The sequence below is a fragment of the Orcinus orca genome, chromosome 5 (assembly GCF_937001465.1).
Source record: "Orcinus orca chromosome 5, mOrcOrc1.1, whole genome shotgun sequence".
NCBI classification, from domain to species: domain Eukaryota; kingdom Metazoa; phylum Chordata; class Mammalia; order Artiodactyla; family Delphinidae; genus Orcinus; species Orcinus orca.
In genome coordinates, this window is record NC_064563.1 from 64,938,881 (window position 1) to 64,958,565 (window position 19,685).

Here is a 19,685-nt window from a genome sequence, read left to right on the forward strand (position 1 = left end):
ATGTGATATTTCCTGCACAGCTGTTTGTGAACCGAAATTCATTCCCACAACAGACAGGTATCTGGAATGGATGACTACCACCACCTGACTCCCAAGTTTGGTGTCCGTAGGGGATGAATTCAGATAATCATCCCCTCTTACATAATGGTGTATTAACAAGTTTACATGAGTAAGTGGGGTGGAGAGGTTTTAAATAATTACTTATTGGGAGCAGTTATCATCCCATTTCTGGCAGGTTATGTAATGTTGTCTAGTGAATTAAGCTTCAAAGTATGGAAAAATAGGGCTTCCCTGGTGGCGCAGTGGTAGAGAGTCCGCCTGCCGATGCAGGGGACACGGGTTCGTGCCCCGGTCCGGGAGGATCCCACGTGCCGCAGAGCGGCTGGGCCCGTGAGCCATGGCCGCTGAGCCTGTGCGTCCAGAGCCTGTGCTCCGCAACGGGAGAGGCCACAACAGTGAGAGGCCCGCGTACCACAAAAAAAAAAAAAGTATGGAAAAATAGGTAACAAACAAGAAATTGGTAAATTGGAACAGTTTATTAACTTTGATAGTTACAATCGTAGAATCTAGTCAAGAGAAAAAATACCTCTGAAAAAAACTCATGAAGGAAGCAACACAGTCACATGCTGGGTTGGGTGCCAAATCAGCTGATACTTCATTTCACTGAACAGGCTGAAAACTAAACAATCACTTCATGTTTGTGGAATATTTTATCACCGTTTACTAACTTCCAAAATGTATGTCAATATCAAATAAAGGTCAAGGAACCTGGAAAAGAATTGAGGACAGCTGGAATCAGGCATCAAGAAAGTGGTTCTTATATACAAAACAGAAACAGACTCACAGACTTAGAGAATGAGATTATGGTTACAAGAGGGGAAGGGGCTGGGGGGAGAGGGATAGATTGGTAGTTTGGGATTGACATGTACACACTGCTATATTTATTTATTTTTATTTATTTATTTTGGCTACGTGTGTCTTCCTTGCAGCGTGCGGGCTTCTCTAGTTGTGGCCTGAAGGCTCCAGAGTGCAGGCACCCGGGCTTATTTGCCCTATGGCATGTGGGATCTTAGTTCCCCAACCAGGGATCGAACCCACGTCCCCTGCATTGGAAGGTGGATTCTTAACCACTGGACCACCAGGGAAGTCCCCCACACTGCTATATTTAAAATAGGTAACCAACAAGGACCTACTGTATAGCACAGGAAACTCTGTTCAATATTCTGTAATAACCTTAATGGGAAAAGAATTTGAAAAAGAATTGATACATATATATGTATAACTGGATCACTTTGCTATACACCTGAAACTAACACAACATTGTTAATCAACTATACTCCAATATAAAATAAAAATTATATATATAATTTTTTTAAATAAGAGAAATATTGTATATATGGTAGGAAGGCCACATTTTCTTGAGAGATAAGTTTCTAAATCCTAAAATTCCTATGAGCTTCCAGCCTCCAACATGAGAACAAAATGCTCTAGATAGTATTTTCCTGGTAGCTTCAAGGCAGCCTCACCCCCTGTAAACTGGGGTCCAGAATAAGATATATGAAGTACAGTTGCCCTAGTTGATCTTCACACCTATAACCAGAATCAGAAGTATCCAGGGACCCCACAGACAAGTGAGTTAATGCTTTATGCCACTGGTTTTTTTTTTTATAACGTTTGCTTTTTATTTATTTTTAAAATTTATTTATTTATTTATTATTTTTGGCTGCATTGGGTCTTTGTTGCTGTGTGTGGGCTTTCTCTAGTTGCGTTGAGCGGGGGCTACTCTTCGTTGCGGTGCACGGGCTTCTCATTGTGGTGGCTTCTCGTTGCAGAGCACAGGCTCTAGGCATGCGGGCTTCAGTAGTTGTGGCACACGGGCCCTAGAGCGCAAACTCAGTAGTTGTGGCGCGGGGGCTTACTTGCTCCGCGGCATGTAGGATATTCCCAAAACAGGGCACGAACCCGTGTCCCCTGCATTGGCAGGCGGATTCTTAACTACTGCGCCACCAGGGAAGCCCCTGTGCCACTAAGTTTATGAGTGATTTGTTATGTAGCATTATTGTAGCAATAGCTGTATTCAATTAATATAGAAGTTGAAGCTTAAAGTCTGAATGTAGGGTTTTATTATAAGACAACATAGAGAGGTCATCAGATTTGAAGTCACAGAAGCTTTCGGCTGAACAGCAAAATGCAGCAAAAGTTTGAACAACAGGCAAGAAATGGAGACGTTGTAAGGAAAGTAGATTGGAGTTGAGATGTGCTGTTACATACATTAAATTATTTAAACCTCACTGCCAATGGAAGAGAGGTCCTTTCAGTCTACCATAAGGTATACAAGATGAATTCATGGAAAATTTCTCCAACTATAGTTGGAAAAATCTGTACCAAATCCATGACAGAATTCTGGACATTTCTTCTCAGTGGTTATCTCCTGAGCACAGAGAGCAATTAGGAAAAGCAAACAATACTAACAAAATCACCATTGCCATTTCTATCCATACATTTATGTGATATGCAGACAGGGAAAAGAAGGAACCTGGCTGTAGGTAGCTTCAGCTCAACCCAGGTTTCCAGTTCTGAAGAGACAATGCAGTAGCAACTCACCCATAAGGCAATAAGGCGGTTCATCTTGTATATGGAATGATTTAAGATGCAATGTTTTTGATTCATTATAATTAGGATAAAAATTTTACATGAATTACTAAGAAAATATGTAAAATTTTATTGGAAATTAATGCTTGCTGTATAACAGTGATTTTCAAATTTTTTCTCTTTCCCGTTCTGATAAATTTTTAAAAAACACAAAAATTGTGCATCTCTCTAACTTAAAATTGATATTAAAAATGTTTCTTATAAGTCTAAAAAAAAAAAGTGGTTCTTTATTGATTTCATAGAAACTCAAGGTTAGTGCTTCCATGTCTCTCTTTTTGTTTTGTTCTGTTTTCGTTTTCTTTTTTTTCCCCCACTTTTGTCTCCTTCTGCAGCAGTAAAAGCCAGTAGACCCATGTAGTTTGGAAGTAGTGTAAAGTGTTCAGGCAAAAAGACTTGAGTTTGAGTTTCTACTGGCTCTTGGGCTGGGGCGTTAACTCCTTCATCTTCATTTCTTCACAGGTAAAGGGAAAGAGTGCCAACCTCACAGAGTGAGGAGGAGGGAAATGGCAGCAAAGAAACCAGCACCTGACACAGAGCAGGCACATAATCAGTGATGTTCATTATTCTTTCCCCTTTAGAAAAAGGATGGTGAGAGAAGGAGTCTCTGTCTTGCAGCAGTGCTTCTCAAGCTTTAACATGCATTTGAAGCGCCTGGAGATGTTGTTAAAATGCATACTGTCCAGGCTGGGTCTGAGATGTTGCTGGTCCTCAAACCACACTTCGAGTAGTAAAGTTTTAGAGGTATAAAGAACATGGAAATGGTCAAAGGAGAAAGATTAATATGTAGGGAAATATACCAACATTTATAGGATGCATACTGCATGCCTAGAAATGTATACATAAATACATCTTTTTTTAATCCTCAAAATAATTGTGAGAAGTAGGTTTTATTACCATTTCACAGAGCAGGAAATTGAGCATCAGGTGCACTAGCTCAGAGATCTTTGTCATTCCAAAGTTCACATTCACCCTATACCTTGAGAGAGGACACAGGGTCTGACAGATCAGTAGAAGGAGATAAGGACAAATGAGTCTAAGTGGGAGAGAAGGACCAAGTAGGTGTGGGCATCAGTGACCTGTAGAGGGAAAAATGAAGGGTCTCAGGGGATATGGGGGTGCATTTAACTGAGAGATAAGAGTTCAGGGACAGTAAGCCCTTCGCCCTCCCTCTTTCTCCCACACTCCTTCAAAAGCCAGAATAGCTACTGCTAAAGGTCCAACCCTTCACCTTTTCTGTCAAATCGTCATTGGCAAAGCACTAGTGCAGCTGTCACCTTCCATGCAGTGAAGGCGTGGATCTCTGCCAACTTCACCTCTCCAAGTTATTTCTATGGTTACCAAGATAAGAAAGAAAATGCACAGAGAAGGTCAAAAGGAGGACAGTCAGATACTGCACTTCTGAAGGGACTTTTTCAACCACTGAGTTTAGCAGAGAGTTCATATCTAATCTAAGTTTAATATTGCCTTAGGAAACAAGAGCTGGACCCAAAGGTATGAGTCCATGATTACAATGAGGTCTAACAGGTGACAATCATATGACAAGAAAAACATGGTGCCGTAAATGTCTTACTGTAAAGGCAGCAAATATTTCAGTGCTTAGGCTCCATAACTGGACTTCATTTCAGGCAGACACCAAAAAAAAACCTATTTTTTTTTTTTAAAACCTATTTTTAATAATAAACTCTAGCCTTCATTTTGTTTCAAGATGACACACTTAACTGTTTTTAAGGCATCCTTCAGGAGGATACCAGTTTGGACTTGAATCAGTAATTTCTTCAAAAGTTTTCATGAAACCTACAATGAATGGTTCAATGCTAATAATTCATTGAATGTGTTTTATTACTACCAACTCCCTTCCTTGAGGTAAGAGAAGAATTGCATTGTATGAGTCCCCTTCCTTGTCTTCATGGATAAGATCTAGTTAATATGATCTCCCAGGGTAATCTTGATCAAGAAGTCAAAATACTACCAGGAAAGTGGTCAAGGGAAAAGCAGAACCAGCTTTATGGCAAGGGAAACCAACATGTATTTAGTACTGTTTACATACGTTAACTTTATTTAATCTTCACAAACCTGTGGACTAGGTTCTGATATGCCGATTTTACAGATGCTAGGACTGAGATTCAGATGAATTAATTAACTTGCTCTTGGTCATACTGTTGGCAAGTGGCACAGTCAGGATTTCTTTTTTTTAAGCCAGTGCTCTTACAGAGGATGTGAGGAATGTGGTAGAAAGTGGTAATTGCCTCCCTGTATCAATTCCCCTCTTCTTCCTTAGCAGAATCCCAGTTTTTATCTGAGCACACTGGCACCTGGAATAAAAGACTATATTCCCCAACCTTTCTTACAGCCAGTTGTGACCATGTGCCTAAATTCTAGACAATGAGATATATGTAAAGATGTTAATGGTACTTCAGGAAAAATTTTTTTTAATTGTAATATAGTTGATTTACAATGTTGTGGGGTTTTGGGTTTTTTTTAAGATTTAATTTTATTTATTTTTGGCTCGTTGGGTCTTCGTTGCTGCGCGCAGGCTTTCTCTAGTTGTGGCGAGCGGGGGCTACTCTTCGTTGCGGCGCACGGGCTTCTCACCGTGGTGGCTTCTCTTGTTGCGGAGCACGGGCTCTAGGCACATGGGCTTCAGTAGTTGTGGCTTGCGGGCTCTAGAGCACAGACTCAGTAGTTGTGACACAAGGGCTTAGTTGCTCCGCGGCATGTGGGATCTTCCCGGACCAGAGATTGAACCTGTGTCCCCTGCATTGGCAGGTGGACTCTCAACCACTGCGCCACCAGGGGAGTCCCTACAATGTTGTGTTAATTTCTGCTGTACAGCAAAGTGATTCAGTTATATGTATATATTCTTTTTAAATATTATTTTCCATTATGGTTTATCACAGGATATTGAATATAGGTCCCTGTGCTATACAGTAGGACCTTGTTGTTTATCTATTCTTTTTTTTTTTAATAGCTCGTATTTTGTGGGGTGATAGGGATTTAATGTATTTACTATTTGAAGTGCTTAACATAAATGAGGGTAATTATTATTTTTTTATAAATGTATTTATTTTTATTTATTTATTTTTTGCTGTACTGGGTCTTCGTTGCAGTGTGCAGACTTCTTATTGCAGTGGCTTCTCTTGCTGTGAAGCACGGGCTCTAGGCACTTCACTTGTTGTGGCTTCAGTTGTTGTGGCTTCAGCTGTTGTGGCTCATGGGCTCTAGAGCACAGGCTCAGCAGTTGTGGTGCATGGGCTTAGTTGCTCTGTGGCACATGGGATCTTCCCAGATCAGGACTCAAACCCGTGTCCCTTGCATTGGCAGGCAGATTCTTAACCACTGTGCCACGAGGGAAGCCCTATCCATTCTATATATAATGTTTGCATTTGCTAACCCCAAACTCCCACTCCAACTCTCCCCAACTCCCCCTCCCCCTTGATGACCACAAGTCTGTTCTCTATATCTGTGAGTCTGTTCCTGTTTTGTTGATAAGTTCATTTGTGTCATATTTTAGATTCCACATATAAGTGATACCATATGGTATTTGTCTTTCTCTTTCTGACTTACTTCACTTAGTATGATAATCTCTAGTTCCATCCATGTTGCTGCAAATGACATTATTTCATTCTTTTTTATGGCTGAGTAGTATTCCATTGTATGTACATACCACATCTTTATCCATTCATCTGTCAATGGGTACTTAGCTTTTCTCCATGTCTTGGCTATTGTGAATAGTGCTGCTATGAACATAGGGGTGTGGGAAGTATTAATAACTATCTCTCCTGTGTGTGGTCAGCCTGCGTCATTGGCCCCCCCTTCTGAGTCCCTGGTTCTAAGTTCTCAGGCCACTCCCAATAGGACCAGACTTCAAATGTGAACTCCATCATAACTGAAATTAAAATTTTACCCTTCCCAAGTCCCAGCTCCATTCCTACCTCCTCCTCCTCTGGAGAATGATGCTCGTCTGTTACTCTGAGCTCCCCATGATGAAAAGTGAATCCCAGATGCCACATGAGCACCAAGAGCCACTATTCCTTTCTAGCTTCACTAAGACTGACCAGGGTTCATAGCTGGTCCTTTGTGCCTGGTTGTGCCTCCCTCCTGAACCTCTGTGAGATTGGAGCTCAGCGCTGAACCCCAGCAAGCTGGCCCATGGTATGCCTCACCACATCATAAACACACCTCTTGCTCTACAATTTTAGGCCCCAGAACATCCAGAGCTAGTGCTACCTGCTCTGCCCCTTCAAATCAGATCCCTGTGGCCACTGACACCCGCATGAAACAAACTGAACTTTATCACATGCCACTCCACCACCCTCAACAAGATATTAGCAAGCTGTTACGCCTTCCAGTGAACAAAAAGCCACTGTACATCCCAGTCAGTAAATCCCTGGACAGCGAGCCACAAGTCTGCCTCTGCTCAAAATGTTTCCTCCTTTCTTAGTGTAATCGTTCAAAATGCCATTTTGTAAAGGAAGGAGGGAGTGCAAGGGGCAGAAACCCTTTGATAATAATGAAAGATACCTAACCTCTCTTGATGTAAAATATATATAAAATTAGGTCAGTTTTTTTTTTTTGAGGGACACTCAGGTTACTTTCTGTTTTATTTTGTTCTGCTAATTTGTTTTAACCGCAGAAAAATATTTTTTTTTAAAATTAAGTTATTGGTAAGGATTAGGGTTTAGGGTATGGGTTAGGGTAGGGGTTAGGGTTAGGGTAGAGGTTAGGATTAGGGTTCAGGTTAGGGTTAGCGTTAGGGTAAGGGTTAGGGTATGGCAACGGGTTGGGGTTAGGGTGTGGGTTAGGGTACAGGTTAGGGTTACGGTATGGCTTAGGGTTAGGGTATGGTTTAGGGCACGGATTAGGGTTAGGGTACAGGTTTAGGCCAGTTTTAAATCACAGAAGTATGCCTAAAATCTGACCATTATTTTCTACTCACTAGTCAACAGATGTGAAAATCTATTCTAATGTCAAGATTCTATTTAGATCAAGAAAGTTACTAGGAGACACAAGTTGGCAAAGGGTCTAATTTGAGAGCATTGTCTAAGTCACAGCATGCAATGTAGTGATTAAATTTGGTTTTGATTGAGCAAATAGGCATAAAGGGGCTGCTTATAAGGTAACATTAGTCTCGTTAATGTCAAGGAAGATCAAGCTCTTAAAAATGAGTTCCCAGGGGCTTCCCTGGTGGCGCAGTGGTTGAGAGTCCGCGTGCCGATGTGGGGGACATGGGTTCGTGCCCCGGTCCAGGAGGATCCTACATGCCACGGAGCGGCTGGGCCCGTGAGCCAGGGCCGCTGAGTCTGCACGTCTGGAGCCTGTGCTCCGCAACGGGAGAGGCCACAACAGTGAGAGGCCCGCGTATCACCAAAAAAAAAAAAAAAGAGTTACCAGGGATGGTTCATAAGGAAAAATAATCTAAGGAAGGGAGAAAAGTAGGAGAGCTTATTGTTAATTATTTTAAACAATTTCAAATTCCTTAATTGCATTTGCGTGTGGAAAACCCATACGGGAATGAATCATTCTCCATCTGTAGGTCTGGAGTCAGAGGCTGACATTGTTGATCTGGAGTTTATAAGAGATAAAGGGAAGTGACTGCATTTTGGACATGCGTAATTTCACTCAGCATAATGTTGCTCTGAAACCCATCTTCCAGGACTCTGTAAAAGACAGAAAGAAAAATGGAATTGCCTAGGAAAACATGAGTTCCTCCCAGGTATTAAGGTAGCTTTCCTAAGTATGGAAGGTCAATCAACAAGAAAAAAAAATAGGACCAGGATTCCTTTTGTGTTGACGTAATGTGGAGCTTGCCTTAAGTGAAGGTCTGAAAGGAAAATCAGTCTGTGATGACCTACCACAATACATTTTTTAACTATTAAAACTATTATTCTGCACTCCCATTTACCATTGCAACAAAAAGAATAAAATACCTAGGAATAAACCTACCTAAGGAGACAAAAGACCTGTATGCAGAAAACTATAAGACATTGATGAAAGAAATTAAAGATGATACAGATGGAGAGATATACCATGTTCTTGGATTGGAAGAATCAATGTTGTGAAAATGACTATACTACCCAGAGCAATCTACAGATTCAATGCAATCCCTATCAAACTACCAATGCCATTTTTCATAGAACTAGAACCAAAAATTTCACAATTTGTATGCAAATACAAAAGACCCTGAATAGGCAAAGCAATCTTGAGAAAGAAAAACGGAGCTGGAAGAATCAGGCTCCCTGACTTCAGATTATACTACAAAGCTACAGTAATCAAGACAGTATGGTACTGGCACAAAAACAGAAAGATAGATCAATGGAACAGGATAGAAAGCCCAGAGATAAACCCACGCACATATGGTCACCTTATCTTTCATAAAGGAGGCAAGAGTATACAATGGAGAAAAGACAGCCTCTTCAATAAGTGGTGCTGGGAAAACTAGACAGCTACATGTAAAAGAATGAAATTAGAACACTCCCTAACACCATACACAAAAATAAACTCAAAATGGATTAGAGACCTAAATGTAAGACTGGACACTATAAAACTCTTAGAGGAAAACATAGGAAGAACACTCTTGGACATAAATCACAGCAAGATCCTTTTTGACCCACCTCCTAGAGGAATGGAAATAAAACAAAAATAAACAACTGGGACCTAATGAAGCTTAAAAGCTTTTGCATAGCAAAGGAAACCATAAACAAGACAAAAAGACAACCCTCAGAACGGGAGAAAATATTTGCAAATGAAGCGACTGACAAAGGATTAACCTCCAAAATTTACAAGAGCTCATAAAATTCAATATCAAAAAAACAAACAACCGAATCCAAAAATGGGCAGAAGACCTAATTAGACATTTCTCCAAAGATGATATGCAGAGTGCCAACAAACACATGAAATAATGCTTAACATCACTAATCATTAGAGAAATGCAAATCAAAACTACAATGAGGTATCACCTCACACCAGTCAAAATGGCCATCATCAAAAAATCCACAAACAATAAATGCTGGAGAGGGTGTGGAGAAAAGGGAACCCTCTTGCACTGTTGATGGGAATGTAAATTGATACAGCCACTATGGAGAACAGTATGGAAGTTCCTTAAAAAACTAAAAGCAGAACTACCATATGACCCAGCAATCCCACTACTGGGCATATACCCTGTGAAAACCATAATTCAAAAAGAGTCATGTACCACAATGTTCATTGCAGCTCTATTTACAATAGCCAGGACGATGGACAACCTAAGTGTCCATCAACAGATGAATGGATGAAGAAGATGTGGCACATATATACAATGGAATATTAGTCAGCCATAAAAAGAAAGGAAATTAAGTTATTTTTAGTGAGGTGGGTGGACCTAGAGTCTGTCATACAGAGTGAAGTAAGTCAGAAAGAGGAAAACAAACACTGTATGGTAACACATATATATGGAATCTAAAAAAAAAAAAGTGGTTCTGAAGAACCTAGGGGCAGGACAGGTATAAAGACGCAGACGTAGAGAATGGACTTGAGGACACAGGGAGGGGGAAGGGTAAGCTGTGACAAAGTGAGAGAGTGGCATGGACATATATACACTACCAAATGTAAAATAGATGGCTAGTGGGAAGCAGCTGCATAGCACATGGAGATCAGCTCGGTTTTTTGCGACCACTTAGAGGGGTGGGATAAGGAGGGTGGGAGGGAGACACGAGCGTGGGGATATGGAGATATACGTATGCATAGAGCTATTTCACTTTGTTATACAGCAGAAACTAACACAACATTGTAAAGCAATTATACTCCAATAAAGATGTAAAAAAAAAAAAAAACTGTTATTCTGGATGTCTTCCTGACTCTCCTGGAGATTAGACACTACTTCTTTGTACCGATTGCAGTTGGGACATACCTCCAATACAGCAGGTATCATGATATTATAATGGCTTTAGCTTATCTGGCTGAAACTAAGATTGTCAGCTACTTAGAGTCGGGGACTATTTTTTCTGTGGTTTTTCAGTGCCTAGCATGGGGTCTGCCAATATGTATTGAATTCATTAATAATTTTATTCCATAAAGTAGTAGTATAATACCAATATAAGGTCAACATTTCTATCAGTAGAATGATTTAGAAATAGATTTAGTGATGACAACTAAAACTTGTTTCCTTTGGTCTTTTCTCTAAGATGGGATCAAATATAGCAGGTAGGATCATCTGTTTATGACTTTTAGAAGCACATTTTTTCAGGAATATGATTCATGGGAAAGAAAGGCCACTTTCATATAAAATTACTGTGTCAGTGTGCAAAATTTAGTGGTAATTTAAACACTGCTTCTTTGAAATACATTTGCATTAGTGAGGCTTCTCCAGAGAAACAGAACTAAATATATACATAGAGAGAAAGAAAGATTTATTATAAGGAATTGGCTCATGTGATTATGGATACTGGCACATCCAAATCTACAGTGTGGGCCTACAGGCAGAGACCCAGGAGAGCTGACTGTGCAGATAAAATCCAAAGGCAGTCTGCTGGAGAACTACCTCTGATCTGGACGAAGGTCAGTCTTTTTGCTCCATTCAGGCCTTCAACTGGTTGGATGAGGCCCACTCACATTATGGAGGGCAATCCGATTACCAATTAAAATGTTAATCTCATCCAAAAACACCTTTGCAAAAACACCCAGAACAATATTTGACCAGATATCTGGTCATCCTATGACCTTATCAAGTTAATATATAAAATTAACTATCATAACATTCATGTGGCAGATGGCAGTGTCTATATAGGCCTGTTCACTGTATATCTCTCTGTACAATGAAAGTTTGGAGTAAATCTCGATTCAGTAGACTACAGCTAGTTTTGTGTGACTGTGCTTGGTATGGGCTTTTTTTTTTTTTGCGGTACGCGGGCCTGTCACTGCTGTGGCCTCTCCCGTTGCGGAGCACAGGCTCCGGACGCGCAGGCTCAGCGGCCATGGCCCACGGGCCCAGCTGCTCCGCGGCATGTGGGATCTTCCCGGACCAGGGCACGAACCCGTGTCCCCTGCATCGGCAGGCGGACTCTCAACCACTGCGCCACCAGAGAAGCCCTTGGTGTGGGCTTTTGCTTCACAGAGACCTGGGTTCCAGGCCCTTCTACTACCCATATGATACTGAGCAAGTTATATAAAGTTTGCACATTTCAGTTTTTTAATTTGTATTTTAGGAATAATAATAATATCTACTTCATGGAGTCATTGTGAGGGTTAAAATTAAATGCATGTAAAGCACTTAGCTAGTACTGGGCACACAGTAAGAAGTCAATAAATGTTAAGGATTGTTATAATTATTTCCACATGATTTTCTCCCCATTTAGCTGGTCAATTTCTCAAGACAAAGAATTTATTTTTAACCTGTCTCAATCACCCTCTATGCATAATCCATCATGTGCCTCCGATAAGTACTTGTGGGTTTAATTGGTCTCAGATTCTATGACTTTCCTTTTATGATGAGAATGCCAGGGGCAAGAATACATTTTAATAGCAGAATTTGGGGATTTCTCTGGTGGTCCAGTGGTTAAGAATCCATCTTGCAATGCAGGGACACCGGTTCGATCCCTGGTTAGGGGAACTAAGATCCCACATGCCACGGCGCAACTAAGCCCACGTGCCACAACTAGAGAGCCTGCATGCCGCAACTACAGAGCCCATGTGCTCTGGAGCCCATGCACCACAACTAGAGAGAAGCCTGCACACCACAATGAAAGATCCCGCGTGCTGCAACTAAGACCCAACGCAGCCTAAAAAAAAAACTTAATAGCAGAATTTCTGTTTGTGTTTTTTTAAAGAACAAATGTGGCAAATAGTTCCTATGGTATTGAAGTAGTGGGAGAAGCTAGACAAAATCCGTGAAGCAGAAATAAGCTCTGAATAGGCTCTGGTGAAAAAAGATAAGTTCCTTCAAAGGAATAAATAAATTTGTAAATGGAAAGGTCTGGAGCACATGTGCAACATTCTGTGGGCTTCAGTTGCATAACAAAATTGATGTGAATTCTATCTGAAGAAACTCCAGATTGTTCTGAAGCAAATTCAAGATATCATATCATTCATTCTATATATAGTTCAATATTGCATCATTTTTTTAAGGACTTCCCTTTTTAAAAAGCTACAATACTATCATTCTCTCCAAAGTCAGGAAAAATTCCTTAATACTACTAATACCCAGTGTTCACATTTTCCTTACTGTAATTGTAAAAACTTTTTCTTAAAACAGTTTGTTCAAATCTAGGTACCAACAAGGTCCATATGTTGTTATTGATTGATATATATTTTGAGGGCTTTTTTCTTTATACGTTTCCCCTGGATCTCTCTCTTTTTAAAAAGCTTGGAATTTTATTGTTGAAGAAAAAGGTTGTAGTCCTGCAGAAGTCCTCACTGTCTAGATTTTGCTGATTGAATATCCATGGACTCATTAAACATATTTCCAGCGGTGTATCTGAGACTTGATCATATTTAGCTTTTTTGGTTTTTGGTGGAGGACAAAACCACCTCATAGATGTTTATAAACTTCCATCAGAAGGTACATGTCTGGTTGTCTTCTTGGGATGCAAGTAGCCTTTGTTGAGCAATACCTATATAGTGATACTCTATGATTTCTTCCTAATTTATTGGCTATAATAGTATAAAAGAGAAACTTCCCTCATAACTATTAGGTTATTCTGAGGTACAGGTCATAATAGTATCCTTGACTATTGAAATTGTGCTTTCATTAAGATTTTAGTACTTATATTTTATGTTTGACATTATATTGCAGAATCAATCCTTTCTCACCACTGTCCGCTGCTGGACTGTGTCAGTAGTCTCTGTACTACACATTTATATCATAAAATAGATGCTCATTTTTCAGTTATGATTGATGAAGGAATGTCGTACCTAGTTTGCAAAAATGATCAACCAAAATTTTAATTTATACCCCAATGTTGATTTTTTTACTCTGTACCAATGTCTTATTATTATGGATAAAGAGGTAATGAATGTATTCATGTACATACCTTTTTATTTCTTTTGAATTATTTGTGATAAATTCCTCATGGAACAAAGGACTCGATTATATTTACGTCTATTGTTCTTTGTTGCCATATTCCTTTCCAAAAGGATAGTATTAATTTACAGTGCCATCAAGAATGAGTACATAATTTCACTTCAACACTGACAATTGTTATAATAAAAAGATATACTTTGCTATTTCAGTAGATGTAAACTGTTATTTTAAAGTTGCTTTCACTTGCATTCTTTGGATGGATTACTATCAAGGATGAACATTTTTTTGCCCATGAATTTGTATACTAACTATGTTCCTTGGGTAGAAGAGAGATTTTTCTTGAACTATTAAAAGGCATGTCTGGACAACATAACTACATAATGGGAGCACAGAATTTCAGAATCTGGTGAAGTCTCAGTCTTCATAAATTGGCTTACTAGGAGTGGATATAAATGTTTCTGTTTTTAATTTCCTTTTCTGTGATGGGAGCAGAGGGTACTGTCTTAGGAAGGAAGATTCCCAGAGGGTTTGAATATATGATAACATTTCCTCCCATTTTTTTTCTGTTGGAAAACCCAGTGGATTTAACAACCAGTCCTTTGGCCATCCAGTTACAAGTCAATGTACCGACTGCTCCCCTGGGAAGTTGACTTTCCAAGCCAGACAGTGGCTCTGGCCTAATCCACAGAAGCAAGCAAGAAGAGGCCGCGGCGCAGGAGAAAGCATTTACAGAGTAGCTTCCTAGACCTAGCTGTAGGCTAGACCAGGTGTACTAGTCAGGGTTCTCAGTGTCAAGCCACCAAATTGACTTGAGCTGATTTAAAACTGACCAGGATTTTTGCTTATCCATTTTGAACAGTGTGCTGGCCTTGGCAATTTTCTTAACGCATAGAGACACAGACACAATGAGAGAATGCCCAGTTGACAATGATTTTATATCTCCCATGGATTTTACTTCTAGGAAATTTTTTTAAATGTTTTTAACTGATTTTACTTCTACTTAATCTCCAAACAGTAGAATACACAATGACTTCTAGGAAATTTAATCAGTTGTTTTCCTTAGTATACAATAGAGTTTTCTTTCTTTAATCGGCACCTTAGTGCCCAATTAAATAATAAGCCTGCTAATTAAAAAAGTAATAATAACATGGAATTAGCTTTCAAAAACTAGTGAACTTATCAAAAGATTAGGCATTAGGAAACCCTAATTTTAAACCTAGCTTGTTAATGATGCACTCTCCATGCTATTTCTTCCATTTCTGAAACTAACGTAAAACTGGAAATGAAGTCAAAATAATTAATAGCTAAAAGTTTAGTAATCACTCACAAGTAGTAGTACATGCCATAAGGAGATACTCTTGAAGAATGAGAAATAAGATTGCCCTCTGGGTTTTAAAACAAAGATCAACACTGAGATGCACCTTAAAGAAACAAAATAGCCTGCTACCTAATTAATAGAGTAAAGGTAAGAATGGTAGTGAGACTTGGTCTGCCCCCAAAATATAGGAAAATGAGATTCACAGTGTAAACATTGACAGAGTCCAGTCAATTTGTGTCTTGAGGAAAGAAGACCCAGCCGCTTCTACTTAGTATCTGGTCTGCCTGGTAGGTATTTTCTTAGAGCAGAAATGCATGCATTGGGCTGTCTGAACATAATGCCATTAAATATGTCTCTCATAAATACCTACTCTTCAAGGTATATTCTGATTGTTTGGTTTCTTATGGGGTTTCCATTCAGAGAATGAGAGGAAGAAAAATTAAACAGTGGTCTCCCCAATCCCTGAAGGTTTTACTTCTCATTGTAAATTAATAAAGTACCTTTCTGATCTCATATATCAGTCTTTTGGGAGGTTTGCTAAATTGAACATCCCCAGTCTGATCAACTTCAAAATATTGATGAAATGTTTTCTAATCCGGAACATTTGGAGAAGACTCTATGGAACAGTTAAATTCTCCAAGTCTTCCCCAGGTAATCGCCTCTGCATTTATAAGTGTCAAACAAACCTTTTCTATTCTAAATTGTCTACACCCTTACTAGTGAGCACAGTGCACTCCAGGTCAGTTACAGAATATAAACAGAATGGTGGATGCACGGGGATGACATCCAGAAGTTAACTTCCTTTTCTGTCTTCAGGTGAAACAGGCCTCACTTGCCCCACCTCCCTTGATCTGTGTGGTAGCAAATACAGCTCCTAGCACATAGTAGGCCCTCACTTAATATATGTTGAAATGATGGCTGCTCTTGTGCATGTTTGACGGTCTCTCACAAAGGACAAGGAGGCAACTCGCCACCTGGGAGTATTTTAGTGACTATGTATGACTGGACAATTTAGTCTTAAGAGTATGGCCCTAAAGACAACAGAACTTCCCACAACTTGGGTGACTTCTTTTTTTTTTTTTAATAGATACTTCTCAGGTTCCCAGGGGAAAAAAACAATGCAAAGAAATGAGGATCATACAATCATCACCAGCTCTGGGCCTCTCTGGGGTATTTGCTAGTGATTCAGTCCTCCCCTTCCAAGTCCCTTCTGCCTTCCATCAGGGTCCCAGGGGATTCCCAGCCCACTTGCTCCAGGCCTCAGCAACCACAATAGCTCCTAATTTGGCTGCCCCCCCCCACTAATTCTGATCTCCCTGCATGGAATGGTGAGGAATAGCTCCAGCTTCAGGTGTGTTCCTACTACTCTCTGAGCTCAGATCCTTGCCTGCAGCCACCTTGAACCTGTGAAAAGGTGACCGTGGGGCAGGCTGCATCCCTTCCTAAATGCTAATGTAAGTCCCAGGATTAACTATCACCAGAGAGCTGTGTGGCCACACACAGCCTTAGGGCCACAGGTGTTGCTCAGAACCCAGGAGAGAGAACAGGCAGGTATCTCTTCCCTGCTGCTGCTTTGGGATGAGGTTGCTTAGTGCTGCTGCAGGCTGACACCTCCACTGGTCCCACGGGGTTCAGATAGAGCCAAAAGTCCCACTGCAAACTTGAATGGATCAGGAAGCAGAAATGCATGCACATTTCTGCTGTCCCAAAAAAAGAGCCAGACTAGGGCCTCAGCTAAGAAAATTTCCTGGCCCTGACCTGGATGCCACACATATATATCTTCCAAAGGTCTTCCTAATGCTACATATGGATAACATGTACTGCTTCTCTCACCACATCCAGGGAATTTCTGCTTTTCCCCTAATCAAATTTTCCTGCTTTGGCACAGGGGTGAGGGATATCCAATCCTGGGAGGCCTACTGCATTTTGTTAAATAAAAGTGAACTTTGTAGTTGGCAGATTTGTTGATTCACATGTGGGTGCTAAGCAACAGCCTTTAAAAGATACATAGCACTGTAATAATAGCATTTGCATTTCCTTTACTATTAAGGATGGTGTTGGGTAATGACCTAGACATTTAGGTTGCTAAATTGGAGGCTAGCTTTTTATCAGAAGTGGAGAGAAAGACATAGTAGATGAGGCACAAAAGTAGAGAAGCAAAATACAATGCCAAAAGTTTTCAACATTTGGTATTTGGATTTTGGGCATTAAAATTATATAAAAGTAAACACAGTTTAAAAGTATACAAAATGTTACTTTAGTAACTTAAGATTCTTGGTTGGGCTGAATACCAAAGTGTGTGAATTAAATTGGATGCAGTGGATTAAAAAATCAATCAGGGCCAAGCAAATAGTGTATAATCACAGCTTTTCTAGCTACTAAATGATTACTGTACTCATGTTGTAGATTGTGGGAAATAACATGAAAACTAGTGAACGATTTTAAGAAAAACAAAGAATAAATCCAAAGAAATGTTTTATAATCTGGGAATACACCTAGTTTGTCAAATAGTGCAAAAGAAAATTAAATTTATAAATATAATTGTATCTGACAAATTCCTGACTGTAAATCCAGAGAAGGCACAATATAAAGGAAGTGATAAAATAATCGAATCAATTCTAGCATCCTTGAAGCAACCTGAATATTGATTAACTGTTATTGATAATTTAAAATCCAATGGTGTATTTTTTCATATCTGGGAGTTTATATTAAAGATAAATCATATTTTTGGCTAAATTAGCAAGGAGGTAATGATCTTTCCTTAATGAAATACATCAGCTCACATCTCGAGTCTTCTGAAAGCTTTCTTAGACTACACAGTTTAACGTTTCCTCAGACTGTGGTCATACAAAATGAAATAGCTATCTTAAAATCATCTGCTTATTTTTCCTGAAGTAGACATTCAAAACAGGATAATTTAGTGGATTCGAGGTTTGTGGGTGTTGAGCCTCAGCTGTGTCTTGGCACTCAACCTTAAATCAGTTAATTACCAAACTGTCATCTCATTTTACAATGACCTTAAAGTCTCCCGTGAACAGTTAGTGCTCTAGTGGTTTGGAATGTAGGTGAGATGAAGTGAAATTCTATTGAACTTACCTACATGTAAAATCAACATTATTTTCCTCTTAGCTTTGTTTCAGGTACAATAGTAAAAGTCAGCAGATTATTTTCTTTACCCCGTAAGGTAGCGGTCCTCACCATTGCTATGAGGGAAGTGTGTCCAAGGGCATCAACCACCTAAGGAAGCCCAGGGCCAGAACTGAGGGTCTTACTTTCAGTTTTGATTCACTTTTTCCCCCACATTTTGATGGTAAGTTCAAAGCTAATTTGCATTACTGATGAATCAATATTATACCATGAGTTCTGTTTTAGCCTTAAAGGGGTTTTTCCACTCAAGTAATCCTGAGAGAACAAAGGTTGCTATCACATAAAATTCTTTTAAAATAGAAAACCGTTGAAAACTGTACTCACAGTAATCAGATTGTACACCATTATTAAATATACAGTGTGATACATAATTTTCTGGCTTCTGTTGATTCACTGGCTTTCAAAGACCTCACTCTCTAAATAAGGAAATAAAGGTAATTGCTTGCAGAGAAGGAAACTGAAACTAATTGGGGTTACAGAGAAGAAAGATAGGTGAGAGCAAGATGTTGAAGATCTTCTCTTATGCACAGAGATGATATTGTTGGAGAAAAAATATATACAAAGGAGTAACAGACTTTGAGCCCCTCGGCACTGTATATTCACAAAAGATGTCTTTTACTCCACAATTATTTTCTCTGAGCACCGTATTGAGGAGATGTCCCCATTTATTAATAATTAAATTTGTTATAAGAAAGCTTCTCTGTTAGTTACAAGAATGTATAGTGTTAAATAGTGTGATTATTGCATCACAGTTAAACTGCATCTTTCTATAAGTAGCCACATTTAATCTAATTAAGCATATTTAGAAATTCGAGACAGGTGAATAAAGAGGAATTAAAGCGCAGGCTGTATTTGCTCACTTCTGGTAATTATTATTAATTATCGATAATATTAAATAAATATAAATAGTAAAATTAATAAAGCATCAAAGTTATATTAAAACTGGTGATCAAGAGCAGCAAGTGCCCCACTTTGAAGAACACAAGTACTTTCTGTCATTCTCCCAAGTTGGATTCAGTGATGCATCTTCTTGGACTCTGACCCAAGGGGCAGGGAGAGGCCCAAAACTGGGATTCTGGGAAAGGGCAGGCAGGGCAAGAGGAAGAAGGGAAATCCAGGAAAAAGAGACTCCCAGGTTCCAACCGGAGACAAATGCCACCTGTATGTTCTACAAAGAGCCCCTATGAGAACTATTAAGACTCTGAGACATTCATGTGTCCATGATCCAGCCTCAAAGAAGAAGAGGTTCTTTCTGGTACTGGACCAGCACACCCACCCTGATGCTGAGGAACATGAGAACATGTTTAGGGGTCAGTAGTGGAGTTTTCATTTTAGGGAAGATAATGGGGACAATATCGAAACTACAAATGAAGTACTGTATCAGAGTTTAAATAGCAACTTGATAAAACGCAACAGATGGAGCTAAAACCGATGGATGCAACCTAAAAACTGGTATCTCTCCCAATATACTATTTAATTAATTAACACAGGAGAAAAGTTGCATTTTCTTGTCTGGCATATCAAAACAATTCAGTAAAGTAAAAACAAGATGCCATTCAGAATTCTAATGCAACC

The 19,685-nt window shown here is 39.5% G+C and overlaps 2 long non-coding RNA genes across 3 annotated transcripts in view; one reads left to right on the forward strand and one right to left on the reverse strand.

The window, feature by feature from the left end:
- Positions 1 to 19,685, forward strand: part of LOC125964569 (uncharacterized) — a 348,406-nt gene that overhangs the window by 181,108 nt on the left and 147,613 nt on the right. The gene's annotated exons all lie outside the window — the stretch shown is intronic.
- LOC117196055 (uncharacterized) overlaps positions 1 to 19,685 on the reverse strand; it is a 28,833-nt gene that overhangs the window by 3,049 nt on the left and 6,099 nt on the right. Inside the window, exon 3 of one of the 2 annotated variants that reach the window (XR_007477710.1) lies at positions 587 to 8,309. The exons of the other annotated variant lie outside the window; for it this stretch is intronic. This is a non-coding gene — a long non-coding RNA (uncharacterized LOC117196055). The remainder of the gene's footprint in view (positions 1 to 586; positions 8,310 to 19,685) is intronic. 2 annotated transcript variants of the gene reach the window in all.